Here is a 23,641-nt window from a genome sequence, read left to right on the forward strand (position 1 = left end):
GACTTGAATATGAATCACCTTCTAAGAGCTATTGAAGATTTGGGGATGAGACATATGGAAGGACAAGAGCAAATACTAAACCGGATGAGCCAACAAGAAGAGTGGCAAAAACAACAAATGGAGCAGCAACAGGAACAATACTCCCAGCTCACTCAAACCATCCACCAAGTTACTGAGAGGCAAGAACATCAAGATAAGCATTTGCAGGAACTCAATCAGCGACAAATAGCCCAGATGAAAGCATTCAATGAGTTCACTGTACTTAATGAAGGACGGCAACTACATAGGGAGGAGTTCAACGTCAACACTCAAGCCAGGTTGAACTACATGTCCAGTAATATGCATCATCTACACTATGCCATCCCTACATATGATGAGGTCCAAAAAGATTTTGTAGAACAAGAAGAGAGGAAGGTGAAACAGCAGAAGGAAACACTCAAGAAGAAGATGGAAGATGGTGGTTTCTGGAAGAAGCTGCTTGGAAAAGGCAAGGGAAGTGGGAGCACAAGCAATCAAGAAAAACACCAGGAGGACAAGCAAGAAGGAGAGCATGGACATCCACAAGAGTAAAAGGTGTTGGAGTTCCTTCTTTGGTCCATCCTTTTCTATGCTTTAAATAAGGAAGATCTTGTATGAAATAGAACTTGCTTCCATGTTAGTTTAAATTCTGTCTTTTAAAGTTTTTGTGTTGAAGAGGTTTATGATTGCTAGTCCTTATGTCACTGCATCCTTATGTTGCTTATTTGTATGCTTGTTCCTTTAAATCAAATGAAAAAGAGAATGAGTGTTTTTAAAGACTAGAGAAGAGTTCATACTATGGAATAAGTTCATGAGTTTATGGTATAGTCATAAGTTAGCTAAGTTGGTTCAACCATAAGGTGGGAGGACAACTATCTGTCATGAATACTATGCTTGAGACACACCCCATGAGACTAGCTGAATAAGAAGATCCTAATAAGAAAAAGGAAAAGAACAATCAAAGTTGAGGAATAAAAGAAAAAGAGTAAGCAATAAGGCTAGGCACCAATGGTTTTAACCTTGAGACATGTGTCTGTGGTGCTCCTGTGTGAGGGATCTACTTGGATGAATAAGCTCTTAGGGGTGCCTTATCACTTGGTAACTTGGGTTAACTAACTCGGGATTATCAGCTGAAAGTCCACTATCAAGAGTAACCCTCACTACAGAGTATTTAGTAACCCAAAGAGGTGCTGGACACCAAGGTCTCAAGAAAAGAAAATAAATAAACTATATGCCTATGGTGTGTATGTATGGGGGAGAGACTTGAGAAAGTAAGTCCTTAGGGGTGCTTCAACACCTAGCACCTTGAACCAACTGGTTCGGGAGTGTTGGCTGAAAGCTTATTTTAAAGAGTTGCCCCCTCACAGAACACTTAGCCCTAAGAACACAAATAAGCCCTAAAATAACAACAAAAGGATCAATGAATAAAAGTCTCATGGGATGAAATCACAGTGAGTATTCTATGACATGATAAAGGTCTGAAAGCCAGGAATGAACCTAAGTTGCTATGCATGAAACTACCATAAAACCAGGGACATGACTTCCACAAGAATGACTCATTTCTCTTGGCATTCCATTCATCATTCTCTTGTTCCAGTACTTGCTTAGGGACAAGCAAGCTTTAAGTTTGGTGTTGTGATGCCAGGGCATTTTGGCCAGTTTTACTGACCTTTTCTTTATTGTTTTTAGGGTAGTTTCATGCATTTCCGTAGGAAATAAGCTGGTTTTGGGTAGATATTCACTTACATCTTGATTTAAGCATGAATTGTGCAATTTACATGATTTCATGAGGATTTTGCATGAATTTAAGGACAAATTTGATGTTGCGTTTCCCATGACTTGGACTAGAACTTTGATGCACTTTATTGCTTGATTTCAGGACAAAGGAAGCAAAGAAGAACCACATTAGTGGCTACGTTAGTTACACTAACGTTAACACTAATGTGGAATGGGAGTAACTTGCAAAGTTAATGAGAAAAGTGATTGCCAATAACGCTCTCGAAGCCATCATTGCCCACGTTAAGAGTCACGTTAACTAAGTTAACGTGAACTCTAACGTGGAAGAAAGGAAATGGAGCCAATGTTAGTGACACTTAACATTATCACTAACGTTGGACCAAGCTATAAGTGGCCACGTTAGAGTCCATGTTAACTTAGTTAACGTGACCTCTAATGTTAAGAAGAAAGGGGGGAAGCCAACGTTAGTGACATTCAACATTATCACTAACGTTGGCCAAGTCACACTAGGCCACGTTAACTCCCACGTTAACCTAGTTAACGTGGAAGCTAACGTGAGGAAGGGAGGTGACGCCAACGTTAGTGACACCCAACATTGTCACTAACGTTGGAAGGAGCCCACACATGCCACCATGAGCCACGTTAACTCCCACGTTAACTTAGTTAACGTGGAAGCTAACGTGGATAAGGGAATGTTAAACCAATGTTAGTGACACTCAACTTTGTCACTAACGTTGGAGATGGCTAGCATAAGCCACGTTAGAAGCCACGTTAACTTAGTTAACGAGGACTCTAACGTGGGAGCTAAGGGGAACATTGGAACGTTAGTGACAATGTTAAGTGTCACTAACGTTCTCGAAGGTTGGCAAGCCTACGTTAAAAGAGCCACGTTAACTAAGTTAACGTGGACTCTAACATTGGGAAGGGGGAGGCTTCTCAACTTTATTGGGAAAGTTGAGTCCCAATAACGTGCGCGAAGGACAAAGAGGCAACGTTAGTGGCAACGTTTGTGCCACTAACGTTGAGGTTAACGTGGCTCTTACTTGGGTAAGGAATGTTAGTGAAAAAGTTGAGTGTCACTAATGTTCTCGAACCCATATTTTCACTGAACGTTAACACCACTAACGTCCTGAGCAAAAGTCTCTGCCCACTTCATAATTTCTCTCTGCAAGTAAAGCCAAGCCCAATGAAGAAGATAACTGCTTCAAACTCAAGATCCAAAGGCCCAGACCCAAGACTTGAAGAACCAACTAGAAGAGTAGAAGAGTAGTATATATAGGAGTAGCTTTGAATTAATAGAGAGTTGAAAAATATAGGGAGCCTCTGGGCATAGAATTACTCTCTGTATTTTTACTTTCTCTGCACTTCTAGTTTCATTATGTATTCTCCATCTTTGTTTTCATTTTCCAGAGCTATGAACAACTAAACCCCTTTCATTGGGTTAGGGAGCTCTGTTGTAATTTGATGGATCAATACTAGTTTTCATTATTCTTCTTCTATCTTTTCTCTTGATTTTACTTGAAAGCTTTTGATCTTCATCCAATTGGGTAGTTATCTTGGAAAAGAAGCTATTCATACTTGGATCTCTTCTGAACCTTGAAAGAGGAATGAAATGATCAAGCTAGAAATGCTTTCTCATGCTGGACCAAATTGGGTTTGGATGGATATGTGACTATAATCCTCTCAACACTTGATTTGGGAAATGCATGTGGTATAATCAGTGACCATACTTCATCTCTTCTCATGAGCAATTGACCAAGGAATTGGCTATTGATCAAGATTTGAGAGATTGAATTACAAGAAATTGTAATTCAATCATTTAAGATTGCCAAGGAGATCAATGAGTGCATTGATTGAGGAAGAGATGAAAATAAAATTGATCCAGAGAATGCAACATCTCCTAAGCCCAATGAACTCCCCATTTCTGATCTTACCCATTCTCTTTATTTTCTGTCACTTACTTTTATGAGCAATTCCCCCATTCCCATTTACAATTCTGCAATTTACTTCAGTCATTTACTTTCAGTTCTTTAATTTTAGCATTTACTTTTTCTGTCATTTACCTTCCCGCCATTTTATTTTCTGTAATTCTAAACTCAAATCCTGGATTCGCTCAACTAGAACATTCCTCTAATTAAAGTTGCTTGATCAATCAATCCTTGGGGGATTCGACCTCACTCTATTGTGAGTATTTACTTGATTACAAATTCGGTACACTTGCCGAAGGAAATTTGTTGCGAGACAAGCTTTCCATGCTTCACTTCACTCGCAAGTTACCACATTCACTAGCTCCTTGTCTCATTGCTAGGCATATCATAATGATTTAAGACATAAGAGGTGAGATCGTTGGCTTAGAAGTATGAAATTTGGCTTTTAAAACTCAAAAATCAACTTTGGAATGAAAACAGGGCCACGCATACGCGCACTCCACGCGCACGCGTGGATGGCCACAAAACTCATCGACGCGCAAGCGTCATACGCGCGGACGCGCGGGTTGAAAAATAGCCAAACAACGCGCACGCGTCAGCCACGCGTACGCGTGGGTGCTCTTGCGCCCCAGGAACAAAACTGGCACAATTCTGGCACAACTCTCGGGAAAATAGCTGGGCATTTGGTGCAGCGCATCGACGCGCCCGCGCACACCACGCGTACGCGTGGATGGTGCTTTCTTGAAGATCGGCGCGTATGCTGATAAACCACTATTTTATGGTTTATATTGTGTTTAATTGTGTGGTTTTATCATGATCTTTACCCACTTATTCATTAAATAAGCATGCATTTGTAATTCCTTCCTAAAGTTATTGTATGATTGAAAACTTGCTTCCTAGGGACTTTAATTATGTATTTTATTTCTCCTTTATTCCATTCGATGCCGTGATCTGTGTGTTAAGTGTTTCAGACTTTACAGGGCATGAATGAGTTGGAGATTGGAGAGGAAGCTTGCAAAAATGGAAGGAACACAAGAAATTGAGGAGATGACCAGCGAGAAGTGACGCGGCCGCATGGATGACGCGACCGCGTGAAGAAGTGGAAATCGCAGTGACGCGACCGCACGACATGGAATAGCACAAGCGATGCGGCCGCATGGACGACGCGACCGCGTGGCAAAGCAGAAAGCTGAATGACGCAGCCGTTTGGCGACGCGTCCGCGTGACATGCGCGATCTGTATAATCTGCAGAATCGCTGGGGCCAATTTCGGGCCTCAATTTGACCCAGTTTCCGGCCCAAAAAAGCAGACTAGAGCCAGAGAACATGCAGAAACCAACAACAACATTCATTCCGCATAGTTTTAGTTTTTAGATCTAGTTTTCTTCTCCTCTAGGTTTTTTCTCTGCACATTCATAGTTTTTAGGATTTGTTATGTTCATTATTTTGCATTGGGATATTGAGAAGAGTTATTGCCTCATCAAGACTTCGACATTCTAGTTCGTTCTCTTTACTTGTCTCTTACTCTTCCATGTTCCTTAATTTACTTAATTTTACTATCGGATTATTTTAGCATTTATTAATACAAGAATTACTTTTATTTTTAATTAATCTTTTGATCATTATTTATCATGTCTTTCTTTAATTCCCTTTCTTATGTTATGAATTCTTCATTTACAATGAGCAAGTAGTTCCCTAACTTGATGGGGAGCTGATTGAAAGAAACCCTTGAGTTGGGATGCTCAAGAGAAAGATTGTAGTTGGGTTTATTGTTAGATTGCTCTCTAGTCACTAACACCAATCCTCCCAAGAGCGGATTGGAACTTGTGGATAGAGATAGCATTCCAACTTGTTTAACTTTTCCTTACTTAGTGAGGGACAACTAAACAGAATAATCCCCAATTATCGATTAGTCTTGAGAGTACTGCAACAAGAATAGGGCTTCCAGCTAATCAACTCCCAGTCAAGGCTTTTATTTAAATTTATATAAATTCTCTAATTTAATTTTCTGCCATTCAACTCAAACCTTTTTGAAAACATCTGGTTAATAAAATAGCACACTTTTTCTGCAACTCGTTGGGAGACGACCTGGGACTCATACTCCCAGTATTTTGATTTTAATTTCTGTGACACCCCCTTCTAAATTGATAAGCGGATTTCTGGTTGGTTGAGAACTATACTTGCAACGCATATTTTATAATCATTCTTAACTCGCCAATTTGCGCCCGCATCAATTTTTGGCGCTGTTGCCGGGGTGTTGCAACAGAGTGCTAAAGTTATTAATTGGAATTTATTTATTTACATTTTATTTTATTTTGCTACTATGAGCTGCTTGTTTCTTTCGTTAGATGACACGTTCGCTTCCTGATCCAAGCTTGCTAATATTCGATCCTGAGATTGAAAGAACTATTTCACGAATAAGGGAAGCTCGGCGTCGGTTAGTCCTCCCTGAGGGCGGATCTGAAACGTCACCTGAGAAAGAAACCAGCCGCCGTTCTACTGATTTGGTTGTTTTACGTGCAGGTAACATGGCAGCAGCCAGGAGAGTTACTATCTAGGAGGCTGGAGCCCCTGATTTTACAATGCAATCATTTCAAGTGCATCACCCAGCGGTGGCTACAGACTTTGAAATAAGGACCACACTGCTCAATTTGATGCCCAAGTTTCATGGCTTACCTGCTCAAGAGCCTATCAAGCACCTGAGAGATTTTCAAGCAGCCTGTTCTACTGTCAAGCGTGATGGTGCAGATGAAACTTCAATTTTGTTGAAAGCTTTCCCATTTTCTCTTGAGGGGAAGGGAAGAGAGTGGTACTACACTCAACCAGCAGCAATTGTATCCAACTGGGATACATTGAGAAGAGAATTCTTGGAAAAGTTCTTTCCAGCTGAAGTTACTGATAAACTGAGGAAAGATATTTCCATGATTGTTCAGGATGAATCCGAGATGCTTTATGAAAACTGGGAGCGCTTCAATAATCTTCTGGAAGCTTGCCTCCACCATATGATTGACAAGCTAGTGTTACTTGGTTATGTCACACAGGGAATGAGGCCCCAAGATAGGACCACATTGGAAAGTGCTAGCAATGGGTCTATGAAAAAGTACAAGACCACTGATGAGGCATGGCAATTGATCAGTGACTTAGCTGAATCTACTAGGAATCACAGGCAGAAACAAGGCCGTTCAAAAGCCTTTACAGAAGTATCCTCTAGCAAAGAGACTGCTGCTTTAACTCAGAGTATCTGTGAAATGACCAACTTGCTGAAGCAGATGCAATTGAATCAACAACAAGTTCAGCAAGCTCAACCTTCTCCACCACAGCAAAACCAACAGTTAGTCCCACAGAGAGTTTGCGGAATCTGTGCTGATTATAGCTATTATACTGATGAATGTCCGCAGCTTCAGCAGGAAGACAACACTGTGGCAGCCACACATAACTTCTATGACCGCCCCAACCAAGGGTACAATCAAGGTGGCAATTACAACCACGGATGGCAAGATAATTCTAACCAGAATTGGAGGGATAACAACAACAACAGAGGTGGCAAAGATAATTAGGGAAATCAGAGGTGGAATAACAACAACAATAGGCAGTAGAATCAGAATCAGCCTTACAGAGCACCTCACCTAAGGCAATCCCAAGGACCACAGAATACCCTACAGCAGACCTCTCAATTTACCTATCCTTCTTCATCTGCTAATGATGACTTACTACAATCTATGGATTGGAGACAGCAGACCATGGAAAATAACATTAATGCCACTCTAAATGGTCTGACCGCTACTTTGCAAGCTCTTGTCTCCCAAATTGGATCAATGACCAACTCCTATAACCAACCTTCGAGCTCCAGTGGAATTTTCTCTCAACCATTACCCAATCCAAAGGGTGGTATTAATGCCATCACCCTAAGGACTGGAACCACACTGCAGGAGAGGAACCAGGAGGAGCCAAGTCCATCAGAACACGCCTCAGGTGAAGAGGTAGTGGAAATAGAAGATGTTGAAGAGGCAGAGGACATACAGGACATAGCTGAAGAAGAAGTGCAACCACGAGAGGAAGCACTAAAAGGCGCAGACACTGCAGAAGACACCACTCCTATTCCATTTCCACAACTTGCAAGGAAGCCCAGGAAGCAGCTGGAACCTGATCCAAAAATGGTAGAGATATTCAAAAAGGTTGAGGTAACTGTTCCTCTATTTGATGTTATTCAACAGGTACCTAAATATGCAAAGTTTCTAAAAGATTTATGTATACATAAAGACAAAATTAATGAATTAGAAACTATTCCTTTAGGAAGTTCCATATTTGCTTTAACGGGAGGTTTACCTGAAAAGTGTAGTGACCCAAGTCCTTGTATAGTTAATTGTACTATTGGTGGTGTGATAATTTCTGACTGCATGTGTGATTTAGGAGCATGTGTAAGTATAATGCCTTTGTCTATATATGATGTCTTGAGGCTCCCTCCCTTAAAAAGGTTGGCAGCTCGTTTTGTGTTAGCAGATAAAAGCATTATTACAGTGGTTGGAGTTGCTGAAGATGTACTAGTGGGCATTAAGGGACTCACGTTCCCCACTGATTTTTATATCCTGGAAATGCCCTAAAATGACTCAGACAAGCCATCATCAATCCTACTCGGAAGACCATTCCTGAAGACCTCAAAGTTTAAATTAGATGCTTTTTCAGGAACATACTCTTTTGAAATAGATGGCAGAGTAGTAATCTTCAATCTGAATGGAGTTATGAAGCATCCTCCAGAGGATCACTCTATCCTCAAGTGTGACATTATAGATGAAACCGTGGCTGAAGTTCACCAGGAAGAATTTGAAGAGAAGCACACAGAACAAGGTCCAAGTGTGGGGACACTCTCAGAGGACAATGACAGTGCCTTACCACTGTTACCAGCTCCAGACAACCCAGAGCCTGAACATGATCAGAAGATAGAATTAAAACCCCTTCATCCACACCTCAAATATGCTTACCTTGAAGACGGGCAGAAGTTTCTGGTTATCATTGCAAGGGAACTCACTTTTCAACAGGAAGAGCAGCTACTTGGTGTGCTAAGGAGGCACAATAAGGCAATTGGTTGGAGTTTGGCAGACATAGTAGGCATCAATCCTCAAGTTTGTGAGCATAGAATATTTTTAGAAGAGGGAGCAAGACCTGTCCGTCAACCCCAGAGAAGACTGAACCCCACTATCCTAGAGGTTGTCAAAAAGGAAGTGACCAGATTACTAGAGGCAGATATCATCTATCCCATCTCAGACAGTGAATGGGTAAGCCCAGTACAAGTGGTGCCAAAGAAGTCTGGAGTCACTGCAGTGAAGAATGAGCATGGAGAGCTCATAGCAACCAGAGTTCAGAACGCCTGGAGGGTCTGTATTGACTACAGACGCCTCAACCAAGCAACCCGTAAGGATCACTATCCTTTTCCATTCATTGATCAAATACTAGATCTCCTGTCAGGTAAATCACATTATTATTTTCTAGATAGTTACACAGGTTATTTCCAGATTCATATAGCTCCTGAGGATCAGGAAAAGACTACTTTTACATGTCCTTTTGGGACTTATGCTTACAAGAGAATGCCCTTTGACTTGTGCAATGCACCAACTACTTTCCAAAGGTGCATGATGAGTCTTTTCTCTGATCTTATTGAGGACTGTATGGAGGTTTTTATGGATGATTTTAGTGTTTATGGCGATTCCTTTAGCCTTTGCTTAGATGGATTATCTAGAGTATTAGATAGGTGTGTCAGTACAAACCAGGTATTAAATTTTGAAAAATGTCACTTTATGGTTAAACAAGGGATTGTACTAGGACATGTTGTGTCTGGCATTTCTGTAGATCCAGCAAAGGTGAATGTTATTTCTAGTTTACCTTACCCCTCTTCTGTGAGGGCGGTCCGTTCTTTCCTTGGCCATGCAGGTTTTTACAGGAGATTCATTAAGGACTTCAGTAAGGTAGCACTTCCCTTATCCAGACTACTGCAGAAAGATATTGAGTTCGAGTTCAGTGAAAATTGCAAACAAGCGTTTGATAAGCTGAAAACCGCCCTGACTCAAGCTCCAATTGTGAGAGGACCAGATTGGAGCCAACCATTTGAAATAATGTGTGATGCTTCCAACCATGCAGTATGAGCAGCACTGGCTTAGTGTGAAGGTAAAGATCCTTTTGTTATTGCTTACGCATCTAAAACTTTAGATGCCGCTCAGTCGAATTACACTACTACTGTGAAAGAGCTTCTTGCTATTGTTTTTGCTCTGGATAAATTCTGAACCTATTTACTTGGTACTAAAGTAGTAGTGTATTCAGATCACGCAGCTCTAAAGTATTTATTATCTAAAAAGGAGTCCAAACCAAGGCTTATACGTTGGATACTGCTATTACAAGAATTTGATTTAGAAATTAAGGAAGGAGTAGTAACCAGAATCTAGTGGCAGACCACTTGAGTCGCCTTAAGCACATTACAGATGATTCCACTCCTATATCTGATAATTTCCCATTTGATAACCTGCAAGCAGTATCTGAGATAGTCCCTTGGTATGCACCTGTAGCTAATTATCTAGTTAGCCACACCTTTCCTCCAAATTTTTCTAAGCATCAAAGAGACAAGCTGAAAAGTGAGTCTAAATATTATATATGGGATGACCCATATTTATGGAGATGTGGCGCTGACTAGGTAATTAGACGATGTGTGCCTCAATCAAAATTCCAGTCCATCTTAGAGGCCTGCCACTCATCTGAGAATGGAGGACATTTTGGCCCTCAAAGAACTGCTAGAAAAATCTTAGACTGTGGATTCTGGTGGCCTACTCTTTTTAGGGACACTGCTGAATTTTGTAGATCTTGTTTTCCATGCCAGAAATTTGGTAATATATCCAGGAGGGATGAGATGCCTCAACAGATTATGCTTTTCTGTGAAATTTTTGATGTTTGGGGCATTGACTTCATGGGTCCATTTCCAAATTCTAATGGTTATTTTTATATTTTGTTAGTTGTGGATTACATTTTCAAATGGGTGGAAGTAATTCCTACTCGCAATGATGATGCTAACACTGTTGTTTTCTTTGTGAAAAATCATATTATTTGTCGCTTTGGATCACCACGAGCAATCGTGAGCGATCAAGGCACCCATTTTTGTAACAGGAGACTAACAGGACTAATGAAGAAACATGGGATAATTCATAAAGTTGCAACAACCTACCATCCTCAGACTAATGGGCAAGCCGAGGTGTCAAATAGAGAGATAAAGCGTATCTTGCAAAAGATAGTCAAACCTCATAGAAGAGACTGGAGCACCAGGCTACAAGATGCACTCTGAGCATACAGAACAGCATACAAAACACCCATTGGGATGAGTCCTTTCTGCTTAGTTTATGGAAAAGCTTGTCATCTCCCTGTTGAAATAGAGCATAAAGCCTTTTGGGCAGTAAAGGAATGTGATGAGCGGATATTTTATACGCTTTTTGGGGTTAATTTCATATAGTTTTTAGTATGATTTGTTTAGTTTTTAGTATATTTTCATTAGTTTTTAGGAAAAATTCATATTTCTGGACTTTACTATGAGTTTATGTGTTTTTCTGTAATTTCAGATATTTTCTGGCTGAAATTGAGGGAGCTGAGCAAAAATCTGATTCAGGCTGAAAAAGGACTGCTGATGCTATTGGATTCTGACCTCTCAACACTCGGAATAGATTTTCTGGAGCTACAAAAGTCCAATTGGTGCGCTTCCAATTGCGTTGGAAAGTAGACATCCAGGGCTTTCCATCAATATATAATAGTTCATACTTTGCTCAAGGATAGATGACGTAAACTGGTGTTCAACGCCAGTTCTATGTTGCAATCTGGCGTCCAACGCCAGAAACAGGTTACAAGTTGGAGTTCAACGCCAGAAACAGGTTACAACCTGGCGTTGAACGCCCAAAACAGCCCAGACACGTGAGAAGCTTAAGTCTCAGCCCCAGCACACACCAAGTGGGCCCCAGAAGTAGATTTCTGCACTATCTATCATAGTTTACTCATTTTCTGTAAACCTAGGTTACTAGTTTAGTATTTAAACAACTTTTAGAGATTTATTTTGTATCTCATGACATTTTAGATCTGAAATTTGTACCTTTTGGCAGCATGAGTCTCTAAACCCCATTGTTGGGGGTGAGGAGCTCTGCAGCGTCTCGATGAATTAATGCAAGTATTTCTATTTTCCATTCAAACATGCGTGTTCCTATCTAAGATATTCATTCGCGCTTAATTATAGAGAAGATGATGATCCGTGACACTCATCACCTTCCTCAATCCCTGAACATGTGTCTGACAACCACCTCCGTTCTACATTAGATTGAATAAGTATGTCTTAGATTCCTTAATCAGAATCTTTGTGGTATAAGCTAGATTGATGGCGGCATTCATGAGAATCCGGAAAGTCTAAACCTTGTCTGTGGTATTCCGAGTAGGATTCTGGGATTGGATGGCTGTGACGAGCTTCAAACTCATGAGTGTTGGGCGTAGTGACAAACGCAAAAGGATTAATGGATCCTATTCCAGCATGAGTGGGAACCGACAGATGATTAGCCGTGTAGTGACAGTGCACGTGGACCCTTTTCACTGAGAGGACGGATGGTAGCCATTGACAACGGTGATCCACCAACACACAGCTTGCCATGGAAGGAACTTTGCACTTTTGCATGCATGAGGGAAGAGGAATACAAGAGAAAAGCTGAAATTCAGAAGACAAAGCATCTCTAAAACCCCAACATATTCTCCATTACTGCATAATAAGTATTTATTTCATACTCTTGTATTTTTTTGTAATTCAAACTGATAATTATAATTGATATCCTGACTAAGAATAACAAAATAACCATAGCTTGCTTCAAGCCAACAATCTCCGTGGGATCGACCCTTACTCACGTAAGGTATTACTTGGACGACCCAGTGCACTTGCTGGTTAGTTGTGCGGAATTACATAGTGTGAAGTAATTTTCGTGCACCAAGTTTTTGGCGCCGTTGCCGGGGATTGTTCGAGTTTGGACAACTGACGGTTTATTTTGTTGCTTAGATTAGGAAAAAAAATTTTCTTTTAAAATTTTCGAAATTTGTGTTCTTTGTTCTTCCTTCATCTTCAAGTTGTTCTTGTTTATTTTTCTTGTTTGATCTTTAGTTTTTCTTGTTCTGTTTCTTTTCTTGTTTTTCGTGTGCCTTTTCAAAACATTAGTTTTCAAAAAAAAATTTATTCTTAGTTATAAAAAAAATACTTCTTCAAAACAAGTGTTACATTTACTGCCCAATTGGCTAGAGCGTTGGTCTATGTTCTTGGTAATTGGGTATCTTCTTTTTAAATTCTTTTTTTCAAAAAATAATTTTTCTATTAAATCTTGTGCCAAACTTTAAGTTCGGTGTTTTCCTGTTGATTTTTCTTTGGTTTTTGAAAATTTTATTTTGGTTTTCTAAAAATTTTAAGTTTGGTATTCCACCTTCATGTTCTTGTTGTTCTTGTGATTCTTCGAAGTGTTCTTGAGTCTTCCTTGTGTTTTGATCTTAAAATTTTTAAGTTTGGTATTCCTTGATGTTTTCCCTCCAAAATTTTCGAAAACAAGGAGCATTAGATCCAAAAAATTTTAAGTTGTGTGTCTTTTATGTGTTTTTCTCTTTCATCATAAAATTTAAAAATCAAAAAAATATCTTTTCCTCATTCCACTCATAATTTTTGAAAAATTAGCATTAAATTAGTCATCAAATTTAAAAATCATAACTTTTTCAAAATTTCCTAACTAATTTTCTGCTTTCTCTCTCTTCATTTTTCGAAAATCTTCACCCATCTTTATTTATTTTATTTTAGTTTATTTTATTTTATTTTTGAAATAAATAAATAAATAAATAAATAAAAATATTTTTTCTCTATTTTACATCATCTCCCTTTCTCCATCATGGATATAAGTGGAAATGAACAGTCCAGAAGGACTCTGGGGTCATATGCTAACCCCACTACTGCTTCATATGGGAGTAGTATCAGTATACCCTCCATTGGAGTCAGTAGCTTTGAGTTGAATCCTCAGCTCATTATCATAGTGCAGCAAAGTTGCCAGTATTCCGGTCTTTCACAGAAAGAACCTACAGAGTTTCTGGCACAGTTTTTACAAATTGCTGACACAGTCCATGATAAGGAAGTAGATCAGGATGTCTACAGACTATTACTATTTCCATTTGCTGTAAAAGACCAAGCTAAGAGGTGGTTAAATAACCAACCTAAGGCTAGCATAAGGACATGGAAACAGCTGTCAGAAAAATTCCTGAATCAATATTTCCCTCCAAAAAGGATGACACGGCTAAGGCTGGACATCCAAGGCTTCAAACAAGGAGATAATGAATCTCTTCATGATGCATGGGAGAGATACAGAGAGATGCTAAGAAAGTGCCCCTCTGAAATGTTTTCAGAGTGGGTTCAGTTAGACATCTTCTATTATGGGCTTACAGGAAGGGCTCAGATTTCTCTAGATTACTCAGCTGGTGGATCTATCTACATGAGAAAGACAATTAAAGAAGCTCAAGAGCTCATTGATACAGTTGCCAGAAATCAGCATCTGTACCTAAGCAGTGAACCTTCCATGAAAGAAGAGGCTAGAACAGTAACTGCTGAACTCAGTCCTGCAGAACAAGCTACTGAATTCAATCAGCAATTGGATTTTCTAACAAAACAGCTAGCCGAATTCAAGGAGATACTACAAGAGACAAGAATGGCTAATATAAATATGGAAGTACAATTAAAGCAAACAAAGCAGCAGCTGTCAAAACAAATAACAGAAGAGTGCCAAGCAGTTCAATTGAGAAATGAGAAAACATTAGATGCCCCTCCTCAAGGTAGCAGGAAGCCAAGAAATGAGCAAACTACCCAAAATCCATCTGAGGACAGTAAGAGCCTGGAGAGGAATAATTCTGGCAATCAAATGCCAGAAATTGGGTGGAAAGCTGGCGTTGAACGCCCAAACCATGCTCAGTCCTGGCGTTCAACGCCAGAAACAAGCAAGGAATTGGCGTTGAACGCCCAAAAGAAGCACAGTTCTGGCATTCAGACGCCAGGAACAGGTGAGGAGTTGGCGTCCAACGTCACTCCAGCTTCTAACCCTGGCATTCAAATGCCAGTGAGGGATTAGACATACACAAGTGCTGATAACAACCCCTCTAAAAAGGCTTCTCCAACCACCTCTGTAGGAAATAAACCTGCAGCAACTAAGGTTGAAGAATACAAAGCCAAGATGCCTTATCCTCAAAAACTCCACAAAGAGGAGCAGGATAAGCAATTTGCTCGCTTTGCAGACTATCTTCGGACTCTTGAAATAAAGATTCCGTTTGCAGAGGCACTTGAGCAAATACCTTCTTATGCCAAGTTCATGAAAGAGATATTGAGTCATAAGAAGGATTGGAGAGAAACTGAAAGAGTTCTCCTCACTGAAGAATGTAGTGCAGTCATTCTGAAAAGCTTCCCAGAAAAGCTTAAGGATCCCGGGAGCTTTCTGATACCATGCACACTAGAGGGTAATTGCACCAAGACAACTTTATGTGATCTTGGAACAAGCATCAATCTAATACCTGCATCCACTATCAGAAAGCTTGGTTTAATTGAAGAAGTCAAACCAATCCGGATATGTCTCCAACTTGCTGATGGCTCCATTAAATACCCATCAGGCGTGATTGAGGACATGATTGTCAGGGTTGGGCCATTCGCCTTTCCCACTGACTTTGTAGTGCTGGAAATGGAGGAGTACAAGAGTGCTACTCTCATCCTAGGAAGACCTTTCCTAGCAACTGGACGAACTCTTATTGATGTCCAAAAGGGGGAAGTCACCCTGAGAGTCAATGAGGATGAGTTTAAGTTGAATGCTGTCAATGCCAGGTAGCATCCAGACACACCAAAAGACTGCATGAAAGTTGATCTTATTGACTCTTTGGTAGAGGAGATCAACATGGCTGAGAGTCTTGAATCAGAGTTGGAAGATATCTTTAAAGATGTTCAGCTTGATCTTGAGGATTCAGAGGAATTAAAAGAGCCTCTGAAATTTCCTCAGGAAGAGGAAAAACCTCCTAAACCCGAGCTCAAACCATTACCACCATCCCTGAAATATGCATTTCTGGGAGAAGGTGACACTTTTCCAGTGATCATAAGCTTTGCTTTAAATCCACAGGAAGAGGAAGCACTAATTCAAGTGCTAAGGACACACAAGACAGCTCTTGGGTGGTCCATAGGTGACCTTAAGGGCATAAGCCCAGCTAGATACATGCACAAGATATTATTGGAGGACAATGCTAAGCCAGTGGTTCAACCACAGAGGTGGCTAAATCCAGCCATGAAGGAAGTAGTGCAGAAAGAGGTCACCAAATTACTGGAGGCTGGGATTATTTATCCTATTTCTGATAGCCCCTGGGTGAGTCCTGTCCAAGTTGTCCCCAAAAAGGGAGACATGACAGTGGTTCATAATGAAAAAAAAATGAGCTGGTTCCTACAAGAACAGTTACAGGGTGGCGCATGTGTATTGACTACAGAAGGCTCAATACAGCCACCAGAAAGGATCATTTTCCTTTACCATTCATAGACCAGATGCTAGAAAGACTAGCAGGTCATGATTATTACTGTTTTTTGGATGGCTATTCAGGATACAACCAAATTGCAGTAGATCCCCAGGATCAAGAGAAAACAGCATTCACATGTCCATCTGGAGTGTTTGCTTACAGAAGGATGCCATTTGGGCTGTGTAATGCGCCTGCAACCTTTCAGAGATGCATGCTCTCTATTTTCTCTGATATGGTGGAAAAATTTCTGGAAGTCTTCATGGATGACTTCTCAGTATATGGAGACTCATTTAGCTCCTGTCTTGATCACCTGACACTGGTTTTGAAAAGATGCCAAGAGACCAACCTGGTTTTAAACTGGGAAAAATGTCACTTTATGGTGACTGAAGGGATTGTCCTTGGACATAAAATTTCAAACAAGGGAATAGAGGTGGATCAAGCTAAAATAGAAGTAATTGAAAAATTACCACCACCTGCCAATGTTAAGGCAATTAGAAGCTTTCTGGGGCATGCAGAATTCTATAGGAGGTTTATAAAGGATTTTTCAAAAATTGCAAAAACCTCTAAGCAACCTGCTAGCTGCTGACACACCATTTGTGTTTGACACAGAGTGCCTGCAGGCGTTTGAAACTCTAAAAGCTAAGCTGGTCACAGCACCAGTTATCTCTGCACCAGACTGGACATTACCATTCGAATTAATGTGTGATGCCAGTGATCACGCCATTGGTGCAGTACTGGGGTAGAGGCATGACAAGCTTCTGCATGTCATTTATTATGCTTGCCGTGTTTTAAATGATGCCCAGAAAAATTACACAACCACAAAAAAGGAATTACTTGCAGTGGTCTATGCCATTGACAAGTTTAGATCATACTTAGTAGGATCAAAAGTGATTGTGTACACTGACCATGCTGCTCTTAAATATCTACTCACAAAGCAGGATTCAAAACCCAGGCTCATAAGATGGGTGTTGCTTCTGCAAGAGTTTGATATAGAAATAAGAGACAGAATAGGAACAGAGAACCAAGTGGCTGATCATCTGTCCCGGATAGAGCCAATAGAAGGGACGTCCTTCCCCTCTCTTGAAATCTTTGAGACCTTTATGGATGAGCATTTGTTTGCCATTCAGGAAACACCATGGTTTGCAGACATTGCAAACTATAAAGCTGCAAGGTTCATACCCAAGGAGTACAGCAGGCAACAAAAGAAAAAATTAATTACCGATGCAAAGTACTACTTGTGGGATGAACCCTATCGCTTTAAGAGATGTGCAGATGGAATAATCCGTAGGTGTGTGCCTAGAGAAGAAGCACAGAAGATCTTATGGCATTGCCATGGATCACAATATGGAGGCCATTTCGGAGGTGAGCGAACAGCCACCAAGGTCCTCCAATGTGGCTTCTACTGGCCTACCCTATATAGAGATTCCCGAGAGTTTGTACGTAACTGTGACAGCTGCCAAAGAGCTGGTAATCTGCCTCATGGTTACACCATGCCTCAACAAGGGATCTTGGAGATCGAGTTGTTTGATGTATGGGGAATTGACTTCATGGGACCTTTCCCACCATCATACTCAAACACTTATATTCTGGTGGCAGTCGATTATGTATCAAAATGGGTAGAGGCCATTGCCACACCCACTAATGATACTAAGACAGTGCTGAAGTTCCTCCAAAAACATATCTTCAGTAGGTTTGGTGTCCCTAGAGTACTAATCAGTGATGTGGGCACTCACTTCTGCAACAAATAGCTTTACTCTGCCATGGTCCGGTATGGGATTAGTCACAAGGTGGCCACTTGGTGCACGAAATTGTGATCTCAGGAAACGGCGCCAGAAACTCTGTACGCACGTCTTAATAAATCGTTTTTCATTCACAACTTCGATACAACTAACCAGCAAGTGCACTGGGTCGTCCAAGTAATAAACCTTACGTGAGTAAGGGTCGATCCCATGGAGATTGTCGGCTTGAAGCAAGCTATGGTCACCTTGTAAATCTCAGTCAGGCGGATATCAAATAGTTATGGAGTTTTCGAATATTAATAATAAATAGAAAATAAGGATAGAAATACTTATGTAATTCATTGGTTAGAATTTCAGATAAGCGTATAGAGATGCATTTGTTCCTTTGAACCTCTGCTTTCCTGCTGTCTTCATCCAATCAATCTTACTCCTTTCCATGGCTGGCTTTATGTAAGGACATCACCGTTGTCAATGGCTACTTTTTATCCTCTCTGGAAAATGGTCCGATGCGCTGTCACTGCATGGCTAATCGTCTGGAGGCATCACCCTTGTCAATGGCTGCATCCTATCCTCTTGTGAAAATGGTCCAAATGCTCTGTCACAGCACGGCTAATCATCTGAGGTTCTCGATCATACTGGAATAGGATTCACCCTCCTTTTGCGTCTATCACTACGCCCAGCACTCGCGAGTTTGAAGTTCGTCACAGTCATTCAATCCCAGAATCCTACTCGGAATACCACAGACAAGGTTTAGACTTTCCGGATTCTCATGAATGCCCCCATCAATCTAGCTTACACCACGAAGATTCTGATTAAGAGATCCAAGAGATAATCATTCAATCGAAGGTAGAACGAAAGTGGTTCTCAGGCACGCGTTCATAGGGAATGATGATGATTGTCACGTTCATCACATTTGAAAGTGCGAATGAATATCTTAGAAGCGAAATAAGTTGAATTGAATAGAAAAACAGTAGTACTTTGCATTAATCTTTGAGGAACAGCAGAGCTCCACACCTTAATCTATGGAGTGCAGAAACTCTACCGTTGAAAAATACATAAGTGAATAGGGGGTAAGCATGGCCGAGTGGCCAGCCTCCCATGGAGGTCTAGAGATCTAAAAATGATCAAAAGATGTCTAATACAATAGTAAAAAGTTCTATTTATACTAAACTAGTTACTAGGGTTTACAGAAGTAAGTAATTGATGCATAAATCCACTTCCGGGGCCCACTTGGTGTGTGCTTGGGCTGAGCTTGAATGTTACACGTGTAGAGGTCAATTTTGGAGTTGAACGCCAGTTTGTAACGTATTTCTGGCGTTCAACTCTGGCTTGTGACGTGTTTCTGGCGTTTAACTCCAGACAGCAGCGTAGAACTGGCGTTCAACGCCCTTTTATGTCATCTAAACTCGGCCAAAGTATGGACTATTATATATTGCTGGTAAGCCCTGAATGTCTACTTTCCAACGCAATTGAAAGCGCGCCATTTTGAGTTTTGTAGCTCCAGAAAATCCACTTTGAGTGCAGGGAGGTCAGAATCCAACAGCATCAGCAGTCCTTCTTCAACCTCTGAATCTGATTTTTGCTCAAGTCCCTCAATTTCAGCCAGAAAATACCTGAAATCACAGAAAAACACACAAACTCATAGTAAATTCCAGAAATGTGAATTTAACATAAAAACTAATGAAAACATCCCTAAAAGTAACTAGATCCTACTAAAAACATACTAAAAACAATGCCAAAAAGCGTATAAATTATCCGCTCATCACAACACCAAACTTAAATTGTTGCTTGTCCCCAAGCAACTGAAAATCAAATAGGATAAAAAGAAGAGAATATAATATAAATTCCAAACTATCAACGAAACATAGCTCCAATTAAATGAGCGGGACTTGTAGCTTTTTGCCTCTTGAATAGTTTTGGCATCTCACTTTATCCATTGAAGTTCAGAATGATTGGCATCTATAGGAACTCAGAGTTCAAATAGTGTTATTGATTCTCCTAGTTCAGTATGATGATTCTTGAACACATCTATTTTTTGAGTCTTGGCCGTGGTCCTAAGCACTTTGTTTTCCAGTATTGCCACTGGATACATAAATGCCACACACACATAATTGGGTGAACCTTTTCAGATTGTGACTCAGCTTTGCTAAAGTCCCCAATTAGAGGTGTCCAGGGTTCTTAAGCACACTCTTCTTTTGCTTTGGACCTTGACTTTAACCGCTCAGTCTCAAGTTTTCACTTGACACCTTCACGCCACAAGCACATGGTTAGGGACAGCTTGGTTTAGCCACTTAGGCTATGATTTTATTCCTTTAGGCCCTCCTATCCACTAATGCTCAAAGCCTTGGGATCCTTTTTATTTACCCTTGCCTTTTGGTTTTAAAGGTTATTGGATTTTTGCTCTTGCCTCTTGGCTTTAAGAGCTTTTGGCTTTTTCTGCTTGCTTTTTCTTTTTATTTTTTTTCGCCTATATTTTTTTTTCTGCAAGCTTTGTTCTTTGCTGCTTTTTCTTGCTTCAAGAGTCATTTTTATGATTTTTCAGATTATCAAATAACATGTCTCCTTATCATCATTCTTTCAAGAGCCAACATATTTAACATTCTTAAACAACAACTTCAAAAGACATATGCATTGTTCAAGCATTCATTCAGAAAACAAAAAGTATTGTCACCACATTAATATAATTAAACTAAGTTTAAGGATAAATTCGAAACTCATGTACTTCTTGTTCTTTTGAATTAAAACAGTTTTCATTTAAGAGAGGTGATGGGTTCATAGGACATTCATAACTTTAAGACATAGTTACTAACTACTAATGATCATGTAATAAGACACAAACATGGATAAGCACTTAACATTAAGAAAATGAAAAACAGAAAATAAGAACAAAGAATGAGTCCACCTTAGTGATGGTGGCGTTTTCTTCTTGAGGAACCAATGATGTCCTTGAGCTCTTCTATGTCTCTTCCTTGTCTTTGTTGCTCCTCCCTCATTGCTTTTTGATCTTCTCTTATTTCATGAAGGATGATGGAGTGCTCTTGATGTTCCACCCTTAATTGTCCCATGTTGGAACTTAATTCTCCTAGGGAGGTGTTGATTTGCTCCCAATAGTTTTATGGAGGAAAATGCATTTGAGGCATCTCTGGGATCTCATGGTGATGAGCTTCATGCGTCTCTTGAGATCCATGAATGGGCTCTCTTGCTTGCTCCATCCTTTTCTTAGTGATGGGCTTCTCTTCCTCAATGGGAATGTCTCCTTCTATGAAAGCTCCAGCTGAGTAACATAGATGGCAAATAAGATGAGGAAAAGCTAGACTTGCCCCAGGAGAGGGCTTTTCGGCTATTTTGTAGAATTCAAGGGAGATGACTTCATGAACTTCTACTTCCTCTAGAAATCATGATGCTATGAATCATGATGGTCCGATCCACAGTAACTTCAGATCGGTTGCTAGTGGGGATGATGGAGCGTTGGATGAACTCCAACCATCCTCTAGCCACAGGCTTGAGGTCTAGTCTTCTTAATTGAACCGGCTTGCCTTTGGAGTCAATCTTCCATTGAGCTCCTTCCACACATATGTCCATGAGGACTTGGTCCAACCTTTGATTAAAGTTGACCCTTCTAGTGTAGGGGCGTGCATCTCCTTGCATCATAGGCAAGTTAAACGCCAACCTCACATTTTTCGGACTAAAATCTAAGCATTTCCCCCGAACCATTGTAATATAATTCTTTGGGTTTGGGTTCTTACTTTGATCATGGTTCCTAGTGATCCATACATTGGCATAGAACTCTTGAACCATTAGGATGCCGACTTGTTGGATGGGGTTTGTTAGAACTTCCCAATCTCTTCTTTGGATTTCATGTCGGATCTCCGGATACTCATTCTTCTTGAGCTTGAAAGGGACCTCGGGGATCACCTTCTTCTTGGCCACAACATCATAGAAGTGGTCTTGATGAGCTTTGGAGATGAATCTTTCCATCTCCCATGACTCGGAGGTGGAAGCTTTTGTCTTCCCTTTCCCTTTTCTAGAGGATTCTCCGGTCTTGGGTGCCATCAATGGTAATGGAAAAACAAAAAGCTTATGCTTTTTCCACACCAAACTTAGAATATTGCTCGCCCTCGAGCAAGAGAAGAAAGAATAGATGAAGAAGAAGAAGAAAATATGGAGGAGAGGGGGGAGGGGTGTATTCGGCCAAGAAGGGGAAGAGAGGGTTGTGTTGTGTGAAAATGAAGAAGCATGGAGGGCTTTATATAGGGAAGGGAGGGGGGTAAGGTTCGTCCATAAGGGTGGGTTTTGGGTGGGAAATTAATTTTGAATTTTGAAGGTAGGTGGGGTTTATGAGGTAGGTTTATGGGGAAGAGTGGATGGATGTGAGTGGTGAAGTGGTTATAGGGAAGAGAGATTGAGATGATTGGTGAAGAGTTTTGGGGAAGAGTGTTTATAGGATTGTGTGAAAGAGGGGTGAGAAAAAGTGAGTGGAGGTAGGTGGGGATCCTGTGGGGTCCACAGATCCTGAGGTGATCCTATGGGGTCCACAGATCCTTAGGTGTTCAAGGATTTACAACCTTGCACCAAATTAGGCATGCAAAATGCCCTTGCACACAACTCTGGGTGTTCAGCGCCAGATTGGTGCTTGTTCTGGGAATTGAACGCCCATTTGTTGCCCATTTCTGGCGTTGAACGCCAGAACCATGCTTGTTCTGGGCGTTCAGCGCCAGCTCTTCTCCAGGGTGCAACTCTGGCATTCAAATGCCCAGATGCTGCCCATTTTGGGCATTCAGCGCCAGAACCATGCTCTGTTCTGGCGTTGAACGCCAGCCAGATGCTTCTTACTGGCGTTTAAACGCCAGTAAGGTCTTCCTCCAGGGTGTGATTTTTCTTCTGCTGTTTTTGATTCCGTTTTCAATTTTTATATTTATTTTGTGACTCCACATGATCATGAACCTAATAAAACATGAAAGAACAAGAAAAATAAAATTAGATAAATAAAAATTGGGTTGCCTTCCAACAAGCGCTTCTTTAATGTCAATAGCTTGACAGTGGGCTCTCATGGAGCCTCACAGATGTTCAGAGCATTGTTGAGGCTTTCCAACACCAAACTTAGAGTTTGGATATGGGAGTTCAACACCAAACTTAGAGTTTGGTTGTGGCCTCACAACACCAAACTTAGAGTTTGACTGTGGGGGCTCTGGTTGACTCTGTTTTGAGAGAAGCTTACTGTGCCTCTTTTCCATGTTTACAGAAGGGTAACCTTGAGTTGTAAACACAAGGGAGTCCTCATTCAATTGAAGGACTAATTCACCTTTGTCAACATCAATCACAGCTCTTGCTGTGGCTAGGAAATGTCTTCCAAGGATGATGGATTCATCCTCATCCTTCCCAGTATCAAGGATTATGAAATCAGCAGGGATGTAAAGGCCTTCAACCTTTACTAACACGTCCTCTACTTGTCCATAAGCCTGTTTTCTTGAATTATCTGCCATCTCTAATGAGATTTTAGTAGCTTGCACCCCAAAGATTCCCAGTTTCTCTATTACAGAAAGGGGCATGAGATTTATCCCTGAACCAAGGTCACACAGAGCCTTTTCAAAGATCATGTTGCCTATGGTACAAGGTATTACGAACTTTCCAGGATCCTGTTTCTTCTGAGGCAATGTCA

This window comes from Arachis ipaensis, chromosome B10 (genome assembly GCF_059453495.1).
Source record: "Arachis ipaensis isolate K30076 ecotype BB chromosome B10, ASM5945349v1, whole genome shotgun sequence".
In the NCBI taxonomy this organism is placed as follows: domain Eukaryota; kingdom Viridiplantae; phylum Streptophyta; class Magnoliopsida; order Fabales; family Fabaceae; genus Arachis; species Arachis ipaensis.